The sequence below is a fragment of the Mauremys reevesii genome, linkage group 1 (assembly GCF_016161935.1).
Source record: "Mauremys reevesii isolate NIE-2019 linkage group 1, ASM1616193v1, whole genome shotgun sequence".
NCBI classification, from domain to species: domain Eukaryota; kingdom Metazoa; phylum Chordata; order Testudines; family Geoemydidae; genus Mauremys; species Mauremys reevesii.
In genome coordinates, this window is record NC_052623.1 from 97,522,177 (window position 1) to 97,544,102 (window position 21,926).

Sequence of the window (21,926 nt, forward strand, 5' to 3'; positions counted from 1 at the left end):
ACTGTAAGCCGGGCAGCCTTGGCTACCGCCGCCGGCGGCAGGGGAGGGGTCCCCTCCCTCTTGCTGGCTGGGGTCCGTGGAATGCCCCTCGGGCAGGGGGCGCCGGCAGGAGTCTCTAGGGTACCCCTCTAATGGGGGAACGCTGGCAATAGTTCGCAGCGCGCCCCTCAGGCAGGGGAGCGCCCGCCGGAGTCTCTAGCGTACCCCCCTAGCGGGGGAACGCTGGCAATAGTCCGGGTACACGCACCTCGGGTTCGGTCGGATAGACCGTGGCGGGCAGCTCCTGCTCCTCCAGGGGTTCCGGATCCTCCGGTCGCCCGGAGCAGTCTGCGCCGGGCAGTCCCACGGAATCCTGACTGTTCTCTGGTTCGGGCTTCCCTGGGTCCCGTGCCTCACCAGGGTCGGCAGCCAGGTCGGGAGGGAGCAGCGCGGCGTCTGCGTCCGCCTCCCTCCGTTGTGCCGCCCTGACGGAGCAAAGGGCCCCACCCTTTGTACTCCCTGCTCCGCCCCTCCCGCAGCTGGGGACGGAGCGAACTCGCCCTGGCCCCACCCCCTCCAGCGGAGAACGCGGCGGTTTCCGCTCCGGCTTGGCGGGGAGCCACCCTGGCTCCTCACAGTGTGTAATGGTAAGGATAGTCTATTGTTTTTCTAAATAATGATGGACTATATAAGAAAAGGTGTTTTAAGATGAGGTACACAAATTTGTATTTCTCTTACACTAAACATTTAAAGCTGAAAACAGATTTGAAGACCACCTTAAGAACATAAGAACATAAGAAAGGCTGTACCGGGTCAGACCAAAGGTCCATCTAGCCCAGTATCTGTCTACCGACAGTGGCTAATGCCAGGTGCCCCTGAGGGAGTGAACCTAACAGGCAATGATCAAGTGATCTCTCTCCTGCCATCCATCTCCATCCTCTGATGAACAGAGGCTAGGGACACCATTCTTTCCCATCCTGGCTAAGAGCCATTTATGGACTTAGCCACCATGAATTTATCCAGTCCCCTTTTAAACATTGTTATAGTCCTAGCCTTCACAACCTCCTCAGGTAAGGAGTTCCACAAGTTGACTGTGCGCTGCCTGAAGAAGAACTTCCTTTTATTTGTTTTAAACCTGCTGCCTATTAATTTCATTTGGTGACCCCTAGTTCTTGTATTATGGGAATAAGTAAATAACTTTTCCTTATCCACTTTCTCAACATCACTCATGATTTTATATACCTCTATCATGTCCCCCCTTAGTCTTCTCTTTTCCAAACTGAAGAGTCCTAGCCTCTTTAATCTTTCCTCATATGGGACCCTCTCTAAACCCCTAATCATTTTAGTTGCTCTTTTCTGAACCTTTTCTAGTGCTAGAATATCTTTTTTGAGGTGAGGAGACCACATCTGTACACAGAATTCGAGATGTGGGCGTACCATGGATTTATATAAGGGCAATAATATATTCTCAGTCTTATTCTCTATCCCATTTTAATGATTCCTAACATCCTGTTTGCTTTTTGACCGCCTCTGCACACTGCGTGACATCTTCAGAGAACTAGCCACGATAACTCCAAGATCTTTTTCCTGACTCGTTGTAGCTAAATTAGCCCCCATCATGTTGTATGTATAGTTGGGGTTATTTTTTCCAATGTGCATTACTTTACATTTATCCACATTAAATTTCATTTGCCATTTTGTTGCCCAATCACTTAGTTTTGTGAGATCTTTTTGAAGTTCTTCACAATCTGCTTTGGTCTTAACTATCTTGAGTAGTTTAGTATCATCTGCAAACTTTGCCACCTCACTGTTTACCCCTTTCTCCAGATCATTTATGAATAAATTGAATAGGATTGGTCCTAGGACTGACCCTTGGGGAACACCACTAGTTACCCCTCTCCATTCTGAGAATTTACCATTAATTCCTACCCTTTGTTCCCTGTCCTTTAACCAGTTCTCAATCCATGAAAGGACCTTTCCTTTTATCCCATGACAGCTTAATTTACGTAAGAGCCTTTGGTGAGGGACCTTGTCAAAGGCTTTCTGGAAATCTAAGTACACTATGTCCACCGGATCCCCCTTGTCCACATGTTTGTTGACCCCTTCAAAGAACTCTAAAAGATTAGTAAGACACGATTTCCCTTTACAGAAACCATATTGACTATTGCTCAAGAGTTTATGTTTTTCTATGTGTCTGACAATTTTATTCTTTACTATTGTTTCAACTAATTTGCCCGGTACCGACGTTAGACTTACTGGTCTGTAATTGCCGGGATCACCCCTAGAGCCCTTTTTAAATATTGGCGTTACATTAGCTAACTTCCAGTCATTGGGTACTGAAGCCAATTTAAAGGACAGGTTACAAACCTTAGTTAATAGTTCCGCAACTTCACATTTGAGTTCTTTCAGAACTCTTGGGTGAATGCCATCTGGTCCCGGTGACTTGTTAATGTTGAGTTTATCAATTAATTCCAAAACCTCCTCTAGTGATACTTCAATCTGTGACAGTTCCTCAGATTTGTCACCTACAAAAGCCAGCTCAGGTTTGGGAATCTCCCTAACATCCTCAGCCGTGAAGACTGAAGCAAAGAATCCATTTAGTTTCTCCGCAATGACTTTATCATCTTTAAGCACTCCTTTTGTATTTTCATCGTCAAGGGGCCCCACTGGTTGTTTAGCAGGCTTCCTGCTTCTGATGTACTTAAAAAACATTTTGTTATTTCCTTTGGAGTTTTTGGCTAGCCGTTCTTCAAACTCCTCTTTGGCTTTTCTTATTACACTCTTGCACTTAAGTTGGCAGTGTTTGTGCTCCTTTCTATTTGCCTCACTAGGATTTGACTTCCACTTTTAAAGGAAGTCTTTTATCTCTCACTGCTTCTTTTACATGGTTGTTAAGCCACGGTGGCTCTTTTTTAGTTCTTTTACTGTTTTTCTTAATTTGGGGTATACATTGAAGTTGGGCCTCTATTATGGTGTCTTTAAAAAGAGCCCACGCAACTTGCAGGGATTTCACTTTAGTCACTGTACCTTTTAACTTTTGTCTAACCAACCCCCTCATTTTTGTATAGTTCCCCCTTTTGAAATTAAAGGCCACAGTGTTGGGCAGTTGAGATGTTCTTCCCACCACAGGGATGTTGAATGCTATTGTATTATGGTCACTATTTCCAAGCGGTCCTGCTATAGTTACCTCTTGGACCAGCTCCTGCGCTCCACTCAGGATTAAATCTAGAGTCGCCTCTCCCCTTGTGGGTTCCCGTACCAGCTGCTCCATGAAGCAGTCATTTAAAGTATTGAGAAATTTTATCTCTGCATTTCGTCCTGAAGTGAAATGTTCCCAGTCAATATGGGGATAATTGAAATCCCCCACTATTATTGGGTTCTTAATTTTGATAGCCTCTCTAATTTCCCTTAGCATTTCATCATCACTATTACTGTCCTGGTCAGGTGGTCGATAATAGATCCCTACTTAAATTCAACCTCTAATCTAACTCATCCAATAAAAGGCTAGCAAATATCTTCCTTCTTAAGGCCATAGCTGCTTGTATACTCTTTTTAAAAAAATTGTTTTATGTACTGTTTCATTCTTTCTAATCTGGAGTTAAAAAGTAGAGACTGCCTTTCTTCCCCCCCACCCTTCAACATGTGATGCAAATAACACGCCAGCACACACACACACACACTCACTCTCTACATCTTTAGTACAAATTGTATGCTTTTGGTCAACCGTATTTTTTTTAAAACTTGTCTCCCTCACTCACCCAGCTAAAAAGTCCATCCACCTATTTTAAGGGGGTAAGGCCATTATGAAACATGATCCTGGTTGTAATTAATATAAGAATCCAAGTTATCCTTATTGTTAATGTTTGTTATAACCCCAGGAATGCTTGTACTGCATATGCTTCTTTTCTTGCTAAATGCATCCACTTTCTTGTATCTGGAAGGCATATGTATACAAAAAGAAGCTGTATGCATTTCCCTATAGCTGACATGAATATAAGGGCTGTGTATGTTAAAAATTGATTATGTTTGCCGCTTTATCATTTTGATGTTCTTCTCTCCAGCCAGGAATACCTCCACCCCTGCTTCATTCCACCCACCCTGCCAATTTTTCCTCTATCAGTTTGAGTTACAGTTCTTCTCTAGCAGATGAAAACACACAGCTTTCATTCCAATCTAATTAGTTGCATTCTGCTCTTCAGCAGAAAAACATTCTTCCAAGACAGGAGTGTAGAGAGTGAGTGAACTTGATTACATGTAGATTACCGTCTGGTTCAGTTAGACTGCTTTTGCTAGAACTCAAAGTGATGCCTTCCAGCTATGAGATAAAGGCAAAGCTGTCTTGTCATGGTATTATTTTCCTCCTGCATGCTGGTCACAGCAAAAGGGGCTTTTAAAAGAACATCTCTTCTAATATAGTGAACCATTTAGCATGTGCCTTTTCTAGATAGCTTTAAAAAAAGTTATTTTGCTAGGGAATGAACTAATTACATACGTGAATTAAGTAATGCTAGGCTAGTAAACATATTCTGTACAGTAATTCACTCTTTCATTGCACTATATCTTTGTGAAACATACTGTAGGTAAACTGCATACAGGGCGTGTCTCTAACGTTTCCTTTTTTTAATGCAGCCTAGTAATGTGTGTTATTTTTAATTGTATGGTTTGACTTTGTTGATTTATTGAAGAGGCTATGGAAATGAAGTCATTACATAGCTGATCTCTTTCCCCATAAGTGTTATATTAGGCTACTAATGAGTTCCAGTTTGACTGTAGCAGGAAGCCTCATTCGGGTATATTGACCCTTGATAAGGGCAAAAACACATTGTCTAGAAACTCTCTTGAATCAAAGTCGTGGCCTCCCCATCCAGCCATCAGCCAAATAACTGTATCTGATCAGCAGCCAGCACAGCCTGCGGCCACTATATTAACCAACTAATCTTAAATGTCTGAGCCCATATAAAACTACTCTAGAGACTAAAAACCCACATGTAGAACTGCAGATTAGATTAATCATTTTTAGTGTAATGAGAGTGTAAAGTGTTTGTTTGTTTGTTTGTTTGTTTCTCCTATGAACCTACAGGGAATTAGAAAGATCCCTTGAAGTCAGGTTGCACAGTCACAGATATGGTGCACCGAATAAACCTGTGGTAATTTCTGATAATCTTACTCGACCATTTTCTGTTTTTCTTCTGTCAGTGTCATGCTTTGAGAGCATTTGTGCACTAAATTATACTTTAAAACCCTTCTCATGTATGATTAACTGAGTAGATAGGGAGTGGAACTCTGGTTTGTGGGTATATGTTTCAGCGATTTGAAAGCTACCATCATCTAAATCAATCCATTTCCAACTAAATTAGATTTAAACATAACAGGTTAAACATGAAGGGCTGAATTCAGCAGAGTTGTTTTGTGCCTGCTTGCACTAGTAGTGCATTTGTCTCAAAGACTGAGAAATGAATAAACAATTCCTTTACTTTCACATTGTTAAGAATGAGTCCAGGATAGAGTAGCGTCCAAAACATAATTAGTACCCTGAGCAAAACAGCTGGTGGGTAAAAGCACTCAAGTGCCTTTTTTTCTCATTGTTATAAATTGTTTGTTGCTGACTATAACTTTCCATCTAATTCTCTGGTGTGACACAGGAATTTGCTTAAAAAGCCATTTTATGTTAGTTCCACTGTTGTCTTTCAAATCAGCATGTTTTTCCCCACAATATTATTTCATGTGCCTTATGTATTGTTCATGAAAATAAATTTCAATTGATCATTGTTTTAGGTGTATACATATCAGGACACAAGGGCAATTCAGATTCTATTGATACATTTTGATTCAAATCTGCAATACCAACAAACAGTGTTCAATGCTTATTTTGTATAGGATGCATTCTAGCATGAAGAGAGTTCTTTGCACTGCAGTGTCAATACTATTAAAAGGAGCTCTAAGTGGCTGATCCTGCAAAGTACTGAACAACCTCAACTCTACTGCTGATATCAATAGGAATAGAGGTTGTTTGGCACTTTCCATGATTGTACCCTGAGCTAACTATATGAGGGACCTATGCAAGCCCAGGGCTGTGTACAAAATCCCCATGTAATTGCATGCCTGATATGTTTGTGCAGTTACTGCAGCTCCTTTCACATATCAGCTATTTGTATGTTCAAACGGCTGGTGTGACAGTGATACCTGATCTGTGCACACAATTATGGTAACTGTGCATATAAACTAGGTATGCAATTCCATGTAACAGATTTCAAACAATTGGGCCCACATGAGTAAAAATCACATATTGTCAGACTGAATTATCAACATCTTCAATTTTCGTGCCAAGTAATTATCATACCTCTTAATAATCTACATACTCTGTATGTGTTTATTGCATGCTGCCTATTCAGCATGTGTCTGTAGGAGCGGGATAACTGAAACTGTAAGTCATGCAGAATATTTTAATTTCTGGTCACCGGATTTCAGCTTTGCTTTTATCATAAATACAGCCTTGTAGCTTTAAAACTCCAGCAGTCCTGTAGGAAGAAAATGTCTTTTCCTTATTAGGAATCCAGTGTTCTCCAGCTATACCGAAATAAGATGGGAGACGCTTTATATAGTTCTAATCAGGCCCTAACTTTATTATTAGATGTCTGGGACTATCCAGCAGATAAAAGCGTACAGTGCAGGTAACCCCTGTTCATTCAATATCTACCTGCCCCCTTCTTTTTCTATCCAGGCTTGGACCTTACCATCCACTCTCCCTGGAATGAGGATAAAGGTGGGCTATAAGAAAGGAGGTTGTCTCTCTGCCATACCAGTTATAGGAGTCATGAATCCCTCTCCACCCTGTTCTGCTCTTTCAACCAGCACCTCCTTTTTAAGTCTTTTACCAAGCCATTTAGCTGGTCACTGTACACCTTCCCTATGGAGTACCTGCACTGGACATCTAACCCACACTTACATAAGGAGTTGCAATCATCATAGCCCAGCTCCCTTCACCCCTCACCATAACAAAAGCCTGCCCTGTACCCACTGGGTGAAAGGCAAAAAACCCTCACTCCACCTAGGCCAATCTGGTCGTGAGGGAAAAATTCCTTCCTAGCCTCCCTAGAAAGGCGCATCTAGCCTGATGCCGACAGCAGGTGCTGACCAAACCTTATATTTGCCACCTCAAGGGGAGGGAGGATAGGTACTGCTCCACCTGGTCTGGGAAAAAGGGGCTTCTCACACCTGGGCCTGTCCCTTTTCAACTTCCCAGCCCTTCTGGTCCCAGGGGATGATTCACTCCTCCTTTTGCAGCAGCTTCTGGGGCTCTCCCCCTCCCCCTCCATCCCTTCTCCCATTAAGCACTGTTTCCTCTCCCTTGGCAAGCTGGAGGACAGCCCTTCCCCTCCCCCCCACTTAAAGTTGCAGTGCAGTCATTATTAATTGAAATTCACCCTGCAGAGTAAGAATCCTCCTCAATGACAGGTGATGTTTTAAGGCTCCAGGATTACATATGTGACCTTTGAAAAGATAAAGCACTGGTTTAGTGCTAAGTATTATTAAGTAAAATAAATGTAGGATAACCAAAATATAGACGCTGGTAACATCTATCCATATCACAAAACCATAACTTAATCTGATACCATTTAAATCTCAGCTCAGGAAGGGCAATAAAGCAACTTTTGTAGTCCTGGGCAATTTGAGATCAATGTGCATTGGCAAAACTCTGAATGTTTCCTTTCACGATACCTGCCCATATAGTGACTGTCTTTCATTATCACAAGGTTTGTGAAAAATCATAACCCATGGCTTTGTGCTCGCTACATAAAAATATTGTAGTAGCTGGAAATACTATATACACTGGGATTGTTTTAAAGTTGGTAGCAAGTTTTATTATTTTTTGCACTGTGAAAGTTTAAGAGGAGATATTTTGTGCTCTGCTATATTGTTCAACACACACTATGCAAGCCTTTTGAAATATGCATCTAAATATTGTTTTTAGTCTGTGATGGGAACAGTAGATGAAGAATTTGATGATGGAATTACTTAAACTCCCTACAGCAACAGCTGCTAACCCCTGTTGTCAACGGGCGCTGACAGAGAAAGCCGGGTGCACCAGATAAGAGCTCGTTGGGAAAATGGAAATCTTAATGAAAAAAAATCCCTATTGTCTCATTACAACATTTTAAAATATTAATTTTGACCAGTTCTACTCCAGAACATCCCCTGAACTCCCACTGTAGCAAGCAGAATCACTCTGAGTGGCCAGGCCTACCTGCACAACTTTTGTGACCCACCCCCACAATACCTAGCATTTTTCCAGGATTGGCCTTAACGTTCCAAGACCATCAGCTAGAAGCCACAAGCGGGACCCCCATTTCCAATTAACAGTAGTTTTAAGACCTATCAGCCTACGATGTTAACTCAGCTCTCGGGATCAAACTCTCTCCTTTGGCTGGGGTATCATGGGTTGTCTCTAATTCCCTACTCTTCTGAGCTGTTCACTCTGTCCATTCCTGGCCTTCTACATGTAACAGTCCACCATGCATCTCACCTTCCTTATCTTATCTCCCATGCTACCTCTGTCTTCTTTTCTTTCACCCCTTCTTGTATCCTCCTTCCCCCTCTAACTCTGTCTTCATCTCCCCTTCACCACTTCACTTTTTCCTCTCACAAACTCCACCTTTTCCTCTCATCAATTTGTCTACCTCCATACATCTTTAATTCCTTATATTTTTTTATGTAGACACTAAGAAGCATTCACAGCAAAACAAAGCTACCACATATTCTCATTGCTTAACCTTCATTGTCGTTGGGGTGCTATCTCCTCTGCTACCTGTCATGTTCTGTGATTTTTATGGGCCCTGGGGTTGTCAGCATGGTTATCTGATTCAACTGGTGAAAATATTTTGTAAATTATGTTCCGTATTATGACCAAGTTGTATGCAGTACTATATACTACACTATTTATGCTTTCACAGACTTTTCCAAATTTGTGTTGTGCCATTTGGTTTCATCTGTGTTGTTTTAATGTGGCTAAATGAATTACTGTAGATCCTATTTAATGTTTTTATAGTGGGTCTTCTGTCACTACCCTTCTCCCAACTCCTGAATTTCCAACAAAAAATACCTTCTTTTCATGACACTTTCATGGGACAAAGATAGTTTCATAGTCTGATAAATATTGTAAGCTCTACTGAAACATTCATTTTTGGGGCATGTATTTAGTACCATATAATCACATATTATATTCTACCACAATCTCCATGGGATTTTATATTTCCATTAGATACAGACGCTCCCCAATTTATGCAAGTGTTCCGTTCTGGTACACCTTACGTAACTGGAATTTTGCATAAGTTGGAAACGTATCTCCGACCATTACACAAAAAACCCCAAACAAACAAAAAGACCCTCCTATTTCTAGTTTACGGAACTTTTTCCATAAACTCTGATATGCGTATGTGGGGTTTACATAATTCAGGGAGCATCTGTATAATTTTCTGTATGTTCAGGTTATTGTAGGAGTGGCACAACAAGCTTTGCCAATTCTCACAGCACATTGCAACAGTGGAAATATAGTCTTCTCATGAATATACACATTCTGAATTGAGGAGAGTGAAAATTATTACTGTTTGAGGCCTATGTGAAATGAGTTGGTTTATGTCCAGTTCCTAGTGGGTTGCTGTACGCCTCACAGAAACCACTGGAACAAATTGTCATCTTTATTGGCAGCCTCAGCAGAGGAGTGAAGAATTGAATACACATGGAGAGTGTACTTCCCTTTCACCCTTTGAAATGCTCTCTTCAGGTCAAAGAGGAGGCACATTAGCACAGCAGTAGGAAGAAGCTTAGATTGCTTGTGTTGTATTGTGTTGGGGTTTTTTTTATTTTGTTTTTTGGCTAAATAGAGGATTTCAGTCTTGAATTCAGAAAAACTGGCATGTTTCACTTGTAAAAGGAATTTTTAAAAAATACAAAATTTGTGTTCTCGTACTTCCACTTTTTTCTTTCGGTCTTTTAAAATTAGCATGATAATAGTTAATGTCATTATGCTTTCCATTAATTTGTCAGTTTCTTCTGTATTTCATTTGCTTTTGTAATTTTTTTACACAGCACTTCTTTTTTTCCTGCGCTGTGGGAACTTCCTTATTTTCTTCCTTTGTTATTGTTCATTCCTCCCACTAGTATTAATGTTTTTCCCCCAAGTTAAATCATTTTGAGTGTTTACAAACTACAGATAGTGAAGGAAGAGCAAGTCATGGATATCTAATAAAAAAAGGCAAGAGTAGGTTACATAGCAATACATAGTCACAGCTGTTTAATTAAATAAGAGGTCATTGTTTAAGCAATTATGCTCTGATATCAGGATACTGAGAAATGGCTTTACCCTGTTTTGCCCTGTATAAATTGTCCCAAAATAATGTCGCAAGAGTCGATTTTATATTCAGTACTTTTATTAATTTGCTCTCTTGCACTTATCAGCTCCAGTATTAGGCCCTGATCTGCCTGCATAACTAAACAACAGGAGTAACCCTGCTGACTTCAAAATTTCTGTAATGGGGATTACAAACCCCGTACTGAGCATAGACCAAAGGGAGCAGACAGCCTCTACTGTTTACAGGCAAGCACCTTGACCACACAGCCTCTGCAGCTGCCATAGCTGCCAGTCATGGAGGCAGACACACACAGCTGCAGCCAAAAGAGGAAACAAGACCTTCTATAAAGGGGAGAGCACAGAGACAGAACATGATGTGGTGGCAGAAAGGCCTGGGACAGCAAAGGGGCAACGCCTCTGCACCAGGCTGCCTCCACAAACACACATGCACAACTGTCTGAAGGATTGAGGCTGTAATGAAAGCACTGACATCAGTAGTTTAATGTCTGTATATTTTTGAGATCGTTGCTACATTCAGGGTATGTATGGAAAGGGACAATAAAGGAACACACGAGTGGAAAAACCCCAGGCTAACAAAGGCCGGAATTCCATAGAGCAGCTTTGTGCATTTTTTTAACTGCATATTGACGGATGTGATGCAAAATATTGAAAAATTGGATATTTTATGAATTTTTTGCAGATTTTTAAAAAAAGGACAGAACTAAGGTGAAGTAGGCTAGCTGCAGCTGCATTACCCAGCCCCTATGCACATTAGAGGTGCAGAATAGGAACTCTGACTTGTGACACTCATGTAAGGGCCTTCAGAAAACTTATTCCAGAGGAGAATTAGGCATAATCAATCTCTAGAGGCTCTGCTTTGCCTCCCTCTCTTTGCATCTTGCCCATGCCCCACAACTGGAACACCCTGAGTATGTCTTTCCTCTCCTTGTGCTGGGGGTGGGGTATTGTCTGGCATAGGAGGCAGCAGAGCTGCCTGTGTCAACTTTCTGCTTGCAGAGGGCTGCCTTGATGAGGAGGAATCCTCCACTCACCATCTTCGGCTAATTTGTGACAGAGATTACACATATTGCACCCTGTATATAATGATATTTTCTGTTTCTGTTGGCAAAACTCAATACAGAATTGCATGTTATACTCTGAAGGCAGAATATAAACAAATATTCACTAATTTGTGGCAATACACCTTGACTATTTCTCACAGGTATCTTTTCCATCTAGTGTATATGTTAATAATAGACTATCAAAATATTGTATTACTGTTCTTTCCATCCTCATCCTCCTCCTGAAATTTGAAACTTGAAAATTTGTTAAAAGTTTATGGCATCTTTACACTCACCTTTAAATTTTTGACATTTCATCCTGTGTTTATAAACCTATTATGTTAGCCAAATGAAGATATGCCTTTGACAAAGACTGAAACAGTCAAAATGGTGTTCCTTGTAAACTTGTGAATAAAGTAAATTACTTCAGTTTTCAAAAGTGACTAGTGGTGTAGAGACAAGTAATCCTTAATTACTGGGTGCCCAATTTTCAACACCTGATTTTCAAAGGGTAGGCAGCATTTTTGATAATTGGGCCTCTTGAACACATCTCAGGTTGGGACCCAAAAATCATTAGTCGCTTTTGAACAGCTAAGCCAATATGTTTCGTATTATAACACAGTTTGTGTAACTTTGGGTATACAGCTGTTATTGGCTATATCAGCAAGTTCAGAGCAAATATAATTCTTTTGGACAGTTTCTTTATTTTTGTTTGAAGTAGTTCTTTGATCATTGGAGTACTAATCCCTTTAATATAAAGCTTTACACATAAAAGTAAACATACTTTAATTGTATTTTTTTTCCATTGGAGAGCTCAGGGATTTGGAGTAGAGCCCGGAGCAGCTTTGGAGCAGTGGAGCTGCAGGTTTTTGCCTGGAGCTGGAGCGGAGCCAGAGCACAGCTCCAAAGCCCTGTGAGAGCTAACCACATGAATTACTTCAAGTCTGGCTTTGGATATTTAGTTAACTGCTCCATGATATAGTATGGGCTATTGAAATACAAGTCAGACTATGGAATTTAAGTCTGTAATTACTCAAGTCAGGCATAGCACTCAACTTGATCATTCTGAAGCCCCCAGAATGGAAGAAGAAGGGAAGTCATGAATAGTTCTATAAAAGTTGTGTGGGGGACGATCTTGAAATAATCTATTTGGTAGAGTTAGGTGTTGTCCTCTTGATACCACAAGGTCTTAAGTTATCAAGCCTGGAGAAAATTTTCTCAGAACAAAATGAGCCATTATGTCCTATTTGGTAATGCAGATATTGTGTGGTAAGGCACTCAGCACCTGAAACAGAAGTAACACTGATTTTCTAAAAATGTGTGCTTCTAGTTTTTATAAAATCTACCTTTCTCTGTAACAGAACTTTCCCATAGCTAGTTTTAGCACGGATTTTGTGGATGCTCCATTTTTATTTGTTTCCTGTGCTTTATGAGATTGGCCTTGTACATAGTGTTAAATTCAATAATTTTATTGACTCAGTCTTATTGAACATTATTTAAAATAGTCTTCTCTTAGAGCATCTCTGCAAGGTATGTTACTTAGGTGAAGTCAATTCTATTATGAACAAAGCTATTCTAATCCCATTAGCTAGGAAGACAGCTGAGTATTTGGACCACAGGCTAGGAGCCTAAAGAAAGTCTTGTTTCCTTCATGACCATTTTACGGAGTCTATGTCACAGCCAGGCCCTGAGAGGTCAGGCCTAGTGGGTGGAGATGGAGTAGGGCAAAGTGGATACGGCTGGAATTAGGGCCAAGAACCAGGGCTGAGGGTCAGAGCTGGGGTCCAAAACCAGGAACCAAAGCAAGATGAAGGGGTAGAGTCTGTCATAGCAGCTGGCCAAAGATCCACCTAGTTGCACAGGCAACCTCCTGGTGTCTCCTGCAGGCTTAAGTAATATGTTGTTGCAGTTATTCAGGGACAGGTTCTAATCCAATGGATCCTCACAGTCTATATCAGTTGTGTGTAACATTAGGTTTCCCACAGAACTTCAAGCTATAAAGGTTGTGTGTGTCATATAAGTGAGCACTGAGGAGGTGTATTACCCCAGGTATCAGGAAGATAAGTCTGAGAGATTTGCATGTAAACCCCCTTACAAAGATGAAGACGCACTCTTTAGTTTTTAACTCTTTTAATTGCGTCCACTAGCCAAACTGATTGTTGATATAATGTAAGAAAGGTACTTCTTCTTAGCGTATGCACAACGTGCCTCGGGTGGCATGTGACCAGGATTCATCACCAAATTTAGTACACTGGTTGGATCATTAGCTTATGCACTTAGCAAGCACGTCACTCTCCTACAGTCACCAAGGTTCTTACCTTGTCCTCTTTCTTCCTGAAGGATGACATTAATAGGAATCCTGAATTTTCCCAGTAACTTCTACTAACATCCTATTATATTTGTTACCCTGTTTTTCCCACCCAGCCCCTGGCAATGTGTTCTGTACCCTTCTGGAATCAGATGACATCACCTCCTGAAAATGCTTGAGCTACTTGTCTGTTAGGAAGCAGGAGTCTCAACTGCTTCTCAGTCTGAGCTGCAGCCAAATCACTGTGCCATTGGGGGAATGATTCTCATTTACAGTAAGGTCCTTTACCGTACTTTACTAGTGTAAGAACCTTAAAAATGGCAGAGTGATGTAAAGTGGCGTTAGTGGTCCACAATGTCTAGAACTGCTTCACAGCTGCTTTTTTTCAGATACATTACTTTGACAATAGCTAAATCCAGCCACCTAAGAAACTGCAAGATAAAGTTTAATCTCCAGAATCTGAGCCTAAGAGCTCAGTTCTTAAATATGTGAATACCCTGCACTATCAATCTTGGAAAATCACTGTCTGTGGCTGTTTTATGCATGCAAAGTAGTCATTTTTCCTCAATACACTGGGATGTCTCTCTTCATCGCAAAGAGTAGGATTGGCCCGTATGTGAGAATGTGAGCAAATTTGTTTTTCCTTTCTTTACATCTTATTTTAAAAGATTATCATAATCTGTATGAAATAAATGTGTTACAGGACATTTCTAAAACATGTAATAATTTTGTGTTTAATACTGTCACCTTATTTGGTGAAGCCTGCTGTTTTGGAGTTCTAAGAGATTTCTACATTTGAGGCGATTTACTGGGTTTTTTTCTGAACCTTTTGAAAATAGGTAAATAAAACATTGTAAGAGGCATAAAATACACTTCTTGAGAAATTGACTTTTGAGACAAATGTATTTATTTCTAAGTGGGTTTTATCTACTAATCTCTAGAAACAATTTTTTCTAGTTACTAAGAAATATGTTATGAGGGCATACTGGTAACTCTCAGTATAGGGATTTAATTAAGATACGTCTCTAATTAAAACCTGTCTCCTCAGTAAAAGTAGACAACTAGGGCTGGTTGGAAAACGGGTGTTTTTCCTGCAGAAAATTATATTAAAAATAATTTTAAAAATCCTTTATATTTCAGTTTTCCAGAGGAAAAAAAAACTTGTCATCAAACCAGCAAAACTGAAAGTTTTCATCCAGAAAGCACATGTTCCACGAAAACACTGTTTTGTCTAAAAAACAATTTTGATGGAAAATTTTTTGCCAGCCCTATATGTAACTTTTCAAAGACTTTGACCATTTGTTCCACATAACTTTTGCTTCAAAACTATATCATAATCCAGGCCTTTGGCATATCCTGATTAAGGCCCTGATTCAGCAAAGTATTTATGCACACTCCTAACTCTAAGCATGCGAGTAATCCCATTCCTATTCAACAACATCCTTTTGCTAGTGTTGATATCCCGTTTACTTCAATGGCACTATCCACATGTCTAAAGCTGTGAAAGAAGAATTCTGATAGCCCAATAAAGCCTATGATATTTTTGTAATTTTTAAATTTTGTAAATGCATAATGGAAAAAAATGACATTAACAAGTAATTCTATTATTCACTTTGCTATAATCTATGTAAAATTTTTAAAAAATGTGATTGATAACCTACAGGATAGATTTCTTGAGCTTTGAAACACTCAAGGCAAGTTGTAAAACCAGCAGTAGGAAGTATAGTAACTGTGGAATAAAACATAGTACCACTGCTATGTATTCTGTGTGATGTTATGATACTATTCTAAGTGAACGTATGATCTTGTGCTAAGTAAATGTATGATCTGAGATCACACATCAAATACAGACTTCAAACAAACTCTTGTTTCTCTCAGCCTGCTTATGCCCATCTCCTGTACTGTCTAATGGAAGGTAAATCCATCTACTCACACACAAACATAGGTTTAATACTGTTTATTAGCAGGAGTTCGGCATGTGAGAAATAGTAGGTGATCCTTCAGTTAAAGTCTGTACAGTCATGGCACAAATGTACAGGGTTAACAATTTGCAACCTTACATTTGGTATTTCCTGACTTCTCAGAGTTTAAATGCATTACCTTGATCTTCTAATAAATTATTTCTTTCCTATCAAATTATACTGCCATACAATAAAGGTTAGTTTTAATATCATATAAGAAAGTGAAGAATCACAGCAAATGGAGGGAATTTTTGACCATGACTCCTAGTGGCTACTTTTCCAAAATGTTTCCAAAATGAAAACTAAATACTTAGAAAAAATGTTGCGGATAGATTCAATTAAGGCCTTTAAAAATACCTGAACGCTATCTGGATGAATGATGACAAAAACACACCTCATTGGTGTCCAGTACACTTCAGAACAGCACTAAACTAAAAAGATGCAATACTGTATGTACATCTTGAGCTAAATACCAGAAGAGAGAGATGAAGGTAATACACTACCAAGCACACCAAGTGAAAGGAATCTTTAAAAATAGCAACTGCTTTCTACACAAAGATATAGGGAATGGATCTTTCCTAAGCTTTATAATTAGAACCAATGAGTAAAATCCACGCTTCTTTCCACTTGGGCTATGAATATAAGAACGGCTACTCTAGTGCACAATACTTGGTTACTTGACTGTATACATGACTGCACATGCTCCCTATACCTAAGCCATGTGCCCGCATATGCTGTGCTATACCTGCCTCCACACTTACACTGTTATGCAGTGCTACAGCCACCATTTCACTGGCAGTATCAGAGGTCTTTATGCATCACACGGAGCCACATAGGAGCCCATTTTGCTGTGTGTTGTTGGTACTGTCCTCCACCTTCACACATTTGCAGATGGCAGTCCCTGATCATGTCTCCCTCCTGCTAAGTTGGATGGAAGACATGGTGCAATGGGAGAGTCCTTCTCCTTATTGTGGGACAAACGTTTATGTGGTAGAGTAGGTGATCAGTGAGATACTGAATGGAATTTTGATGAACTTTGTGACACATCAAAGTCAACTGACCTTAGGGGTCCATGACAATTCATTCAACTCCCATGGTATAATTATGGTGCATGTGTATTGCCACAGCATGCTATGGACAGACAATCACTTGTGATTCAGGAGAACCAGCACGTTGTGGTGTGATCATGGCATTTTGGATATCTGGGATGGCCAGCAATAGCTTCAGAACTTCTGAAGCAGGAAACTAGACTTTCATGGAACTGAGTGAGAAGCTTGCACCAAATCTCCAGCACCAAAACACCTGCTTCAGAGAACCTAGACCAGTGCAGAAGTAGGTGGCTATTGCCTTGTGGAAGTGGGCAACACCAGACAGCTACAGGTCTGTTCCAAGCCACTTTGAGGTTGGAAAGTCACTGTCAGGGTCATGCTTGTGCAGTCTGTGAAGCAATTAAAACTGTGATCTACCCATGGATGGCTGCTCTAAGAAAAGATCCAGAAATAATAGCTGAATTTCAGAGGATGGGATTTCTGAACTGTGCAGGGGCCACTGATGGCACCCATATCCCACCACTTTGTCCATCAAAAAAGGCAAGTGACGAGTGAACCGAAAAGGTTACTGTTCACTTATTCTGCAAGGCTTGGTGGACCACAGAGACAGATTTGTGACTAAAAATGTGGGAAACACTCATGACATCAGGGAGGTTTATGATGCTGAGGAGATTAGGATTGTACTTGAAGGAAGAAGAAGGGACTGTTGGGGCAGACTGAGAAGGGAGGTAACTAACCCAACAGGCTGCTGCTGAGGGGAATCAGGTGGCTAAGTAATCCCCTAAGTGCATGAGGAAGCCCAGCTCAGGAGGAACAGGCTGGACTGGGACTATAAAGGCAGAAAATTGGCAGCAGAAAGGGGGGCTGCTAGGAAAGTCTGCAGTCAATCCCTTGGAGAAAGGAGGTGTGTTTGGTCTGGCAAACCCAGAGAGGGGAAGCTGGTAAGATAGGTCAGCCAGGGCTCAGGGAAAGGCAGTAAGATCTAGAAGGGAACAGGCCAAGACTGCTAGCTAGAGGGTCCCTGAGACAGGACCCAGAGTAAAGCTCAGGGCTGGGTTCCCTTGCCAGCTGCTGAGGGAGTGGCACTATGAGGCAGTGAATGGGAAGACTGCCTAGGACTGCTGGTGAGGAAAGACTTTGATACCCCGGAGTTGGAAAACATGCATAGTGACTGTGCTGGAGATCTGAGCCACAGAGAGGCAGCAGCAGCAGCCTGTGGAGTCTGTGAGAGAGGAAGAGAGATGGCGTTGAGCCATGGGAAGGGGTGAGTTATTCCTCAGAATGACCAGGAAGAAGTACCATCCTAGCAGTGTGAGGACCGCCCTATCACAAGTCCAGAGAAACAATATGATTCTCTACAGTGTGTCTGTACCAACTGTTATTTTGCCTTTGGTAGGCTGAAATCTTATTGGCGTTAGTATACATCCATCTGGATATCAATGTGGCAGACACCATTCATGCAATTGTTACCTGCTGCATGCTATATTGTGTTTGTGAGGAAAAAGCAGAGTGCTTCCATCCTGAGTGGGCTCAAGACACATCTGCTTTACAAACTCTGTGTAGGCAACTGGATTTCACTCATGTGCATACTGGTCCTGGTTCACAGGGAAGGGAAATCAGAGCTGCCATATGTGCACACATTTTGGTACTGCAGGGAGGCAGAGAATGACATCTACCTGTGCCCAGGGACACATTCACAACCTGTGCAGCTGCTGGAAAAGCCCAAGGGAACATTGGCATATACTTGTGGGACTACATAGTTTTGTGAAGGTTTTCTTTCCCTGTAGCCAGAGGTCCTTTGTCATTCATTCCTATGACAATTCAAACATTACAGGGCATTTCCACTGGATTGTCACAATGGGGTTTGGGTTTGTGCTGTGGAGGTTGGTGGATGAGTTGTAATGAGCTCATTGTGCAGTGCTTTGGTCTTCACATTTCACACTTGTTTACAAACCGCTACAGACCCTTCCTGGTCTCTTGGAGTTTGGGCCTCAGGCTCAGAAGCACTCTGGGCAGCATGTGACAGAAAAGGAGAAGGAGGTGGCAGTTCACAGACAGGTATAGGAGGTGGACCTCAACTTCATTCAACCTCTAGTTCTATTATCCTCTCCATTCCCTAAGCCAAGCTTCCTGCTCCATGAACCAGTTTGTCAGTGTCTCTTCTTGGTGAAGAGCCCAATTTTCCCATGCCCTGAGGAATTCAAACTCTGCCTGGCTCTTTCTATTCAGGCCAAGCTGCAGATCCTCCAGGTGCTTCCTATCTCTGCCTCTGTGGTCTCTGGGGGATGCTCCTACCCTCATTGCATAATGATTTCCCTCTCAGGAGGTGACAGTCCTGCCAATTCAAAGAGAAGAGTACCATTATGTATTTTTACCTTTTAAAGATGTTGAGAAATCCCCACCACCCATAACATAATTTTGCTGTGGAAGACCACAATTTTTATGCTTCTCAGCATTCCAGGAATGTGCCTGTTAGACTATCCTTGATTCTCAGACAATTTTTGAAGCCCATGAGGATGGAGCAGAGGCTACTACTAAGATACATGCAATTTTTTTATAATTTTTAAATATTCATAGTGTCTCGATGGGGGAGTGGCAGTTCCTTCCAGGGGCTCTGTTACCATTTTGCAATTTCTTCTTTAAAGACTAGCCAACATTTGGAGGACATAACTGTTTTCAGGATACCAGAAACAGTGAGGTGGTATTCCAGTCCTGTAGAGGAGATCTAGCAATCTGTGCTAGAGAGATGTTTCTGCTAATGGTAACCCTCTAAATATTGCTGAATGGAGGAGTTTGGTCAGCTATGAAGGTGAACCAAGCAGATTTGCACTGCCATTGAACCTAAACACCCAGCTTGAGTTTCTGCTACACCAGAAATTTGCTGAAATATGCTTACAGCACCAGGAGGCAGTTTGACTGGAAAAGGATTATATTCTCAGCTAGTATATGCAGTTTCTGTGCAAAGGGATATGTGAACCATGACAACCTCCAACCCTGCCCCCACATACACATACCCCAGCATTTCCAGAAAATCCTGCCCCTGTTTCTGCCTAACAACTATTTAATAAACAGTGCACGAAAGAGACCTACCACGACTTTATTTGATTCTCTGAAGATTCAGAACAGCACCCCGAGCACCTTGCCTCTCCACAACCAAGGGGCGCTACATTGTGTTTATTCAACTGCCAGAATGTATCCTTCCCCCACCCCAATTTCCCCCAGATTGTGCAGCATACAGAAAGCATGCAGGGAGAGGCAAGAAACCAGGGCCAAGGCTGGTAAAACTTTGTAATTGCCCAATGGAGAAAGTGACTAACTTTTCCTCAAACAACTGAAGTTTTCCCTTCCTCTTTCCAGATCTCTCTCTCTCTCTCTCTCTCTCTCTCTCACACACACACACACACACACACACACACACACACACACACACACACACACACACACACACACACCATTTTGTGCTGCCCATGTTTGTAAGGGGATAGCAAATCAGGGGATGATGGAAGCAATGAAATGCTGTCATCGTCCAAGGAATTAAAGACATCCGTGTACTAACTTTAGAGAGCCAACTATGAGTTTTCTACCACTGTTGCATCCCCAAGCTCGACTTTTCTAAACTCACCTCATCCCTTCCCCCCCAGTCTGCATGGCCCTGGGACCATTGCTGCCTGAATGCTGGCTGAGAAATGCGTGGACATAGAGGCACAATGATTGTTCATCAGCATCCGGTCATACAAAAGGCCAGCAGCATTGAAGAAGAGCTCACGAGCAGTAGCAGATTATCTGCTGGGCCAATGGGCCCAGTGCCCAGAGGCCCCAGCCAATTGGAGAGGCCTTGGAAAAATGGGTGCCCCTGCATCTTGACCCACTCCCCCAACCCAGCACTCCTGCTGGGGGGCAGGGTCGGAGTGCGGGGGCTTACTCCGCTCTGCCTGCCTGGTAGGAGGTCCACTGCCCAGTAGGGCAAGCCCCTGTACCTTGACCCCGCTCCCTGGAAGGAGCGCTGGGGAAAGCCACTGCACCCCCACCCAGCTCCCCAGCAGGGTGGGGCAAGCCCCTACACCTGGACCCTATTTCCCCCCCAGGAGCAGCGGGGGGCCTGAGGTGACTGCAGGAAGAAGCGGGGAGGGCCCCCCACATGCTCTGGCCCAGGGCCCGATAAACCCCTAATACGCTTCTGGTCATGAGCCACTCCAGGCTCTGTACTAGTGTGACAGATTTTTGTTACCAATCTGCCTGAGGTGTCAGGTGATCAGGCTGAGGCTGCAGGATTGTTAGTGGAGGAGATGAAGACACACACCAAGTGACTAAGTTTTAAAGCTTTATTAATAAAATAACAGCGGTGAGTGCTGGGTTCTCCCCATGACACTCAAAGGAAGGAAAAGAGTGTTAGTGCCCAAGCCCATGAGTGCTGGGTTCTCCCCATGTCACACAAAGGAAGGAAGAAACCATTAGTGCCAAAGCCCTTACCGGCTTTCATACTCACACACGCACAACCCAAGGCTGGCCAAGCCTGGGTGTAATGTAAGAAGAAGAGGGGGAAGGGTGGACAAGATTTCTGTCCTGTGCACAGACCATTTAGGGTTTGCTGTTGATCTCTGACTTGCTTTGACTCTTGAGAGGATTTTTAAGCCCTGGGTTCTTCTGGAGGTTTTGTTTAGGAACGTCTGTTCCCCGTGATCTTTGTACCAGTTCAAACCGGCTTCCCACGGCTTTTTTAGCTTTCTCAAAACACACTGGCTTCAGGGACGAGAGACTTGTTTTCCCCCTTGCTGTCCTTTGCTGTCTCACTAGTTTTGCAGCTCCTGCAGTTCTGTTCAACTGAATCCTCTTTTCTCACGGCTTGTCGCGGTTACCATCCAGGCCCCCATCTTTCTTGGCAGGCAGCTGAGAGTCGGTTGTGTGCCATGGCCTTGGGCTGGAGTCAGCGTTTTATTTTCGGACCTAGCTGAAGCATCAAGTTAACCCGTTCTCTTCTCCCTTCCTCCCTCTACAGTCTCTTGTAACCTGCAAAGGAACCTTTCACTCCACACTTACATCTTCAACCCTTTCCACAATATGCGCTAGCAACACACAATGCTAAACTGCTTACCCAGGGGTCCCCATGAGGGGGGAGAGGCAGTTATATTGTGACATTAAGATCCCTTGAAAATACCTTGTCATGAAACATGGATGTTTCATAGTAGTGCAGTGAGGTCTTTGTTCTGCAGTGGACACAAC

The 21,926-nt window shown here is 42.2% G+C and overlaps 1 long non-coding RNA gene across 1 annotated transcript in view; it reads left to right on the top strand.

Annotated features, from left to right (window-relative positions):
- Window positions 1-15,397, top strand: part of LOC120395764 — a 169,498-nt gene extending 154,101 nt beyond the window's left edge. Inside the window, exon 3 of the long non-coding RNA XR_005592771.1 lies at window positions 14,837-15,397. This is a non-coding gene — a long non-coding RNA (uncharacterized LOC120395764). The remainder of the gene's footprint in view (window positions 1-14,836) is intronic.
- The last annotated feature ends 6,529 nt before the right edge of the window (window positions 15,398-21,926 follow it).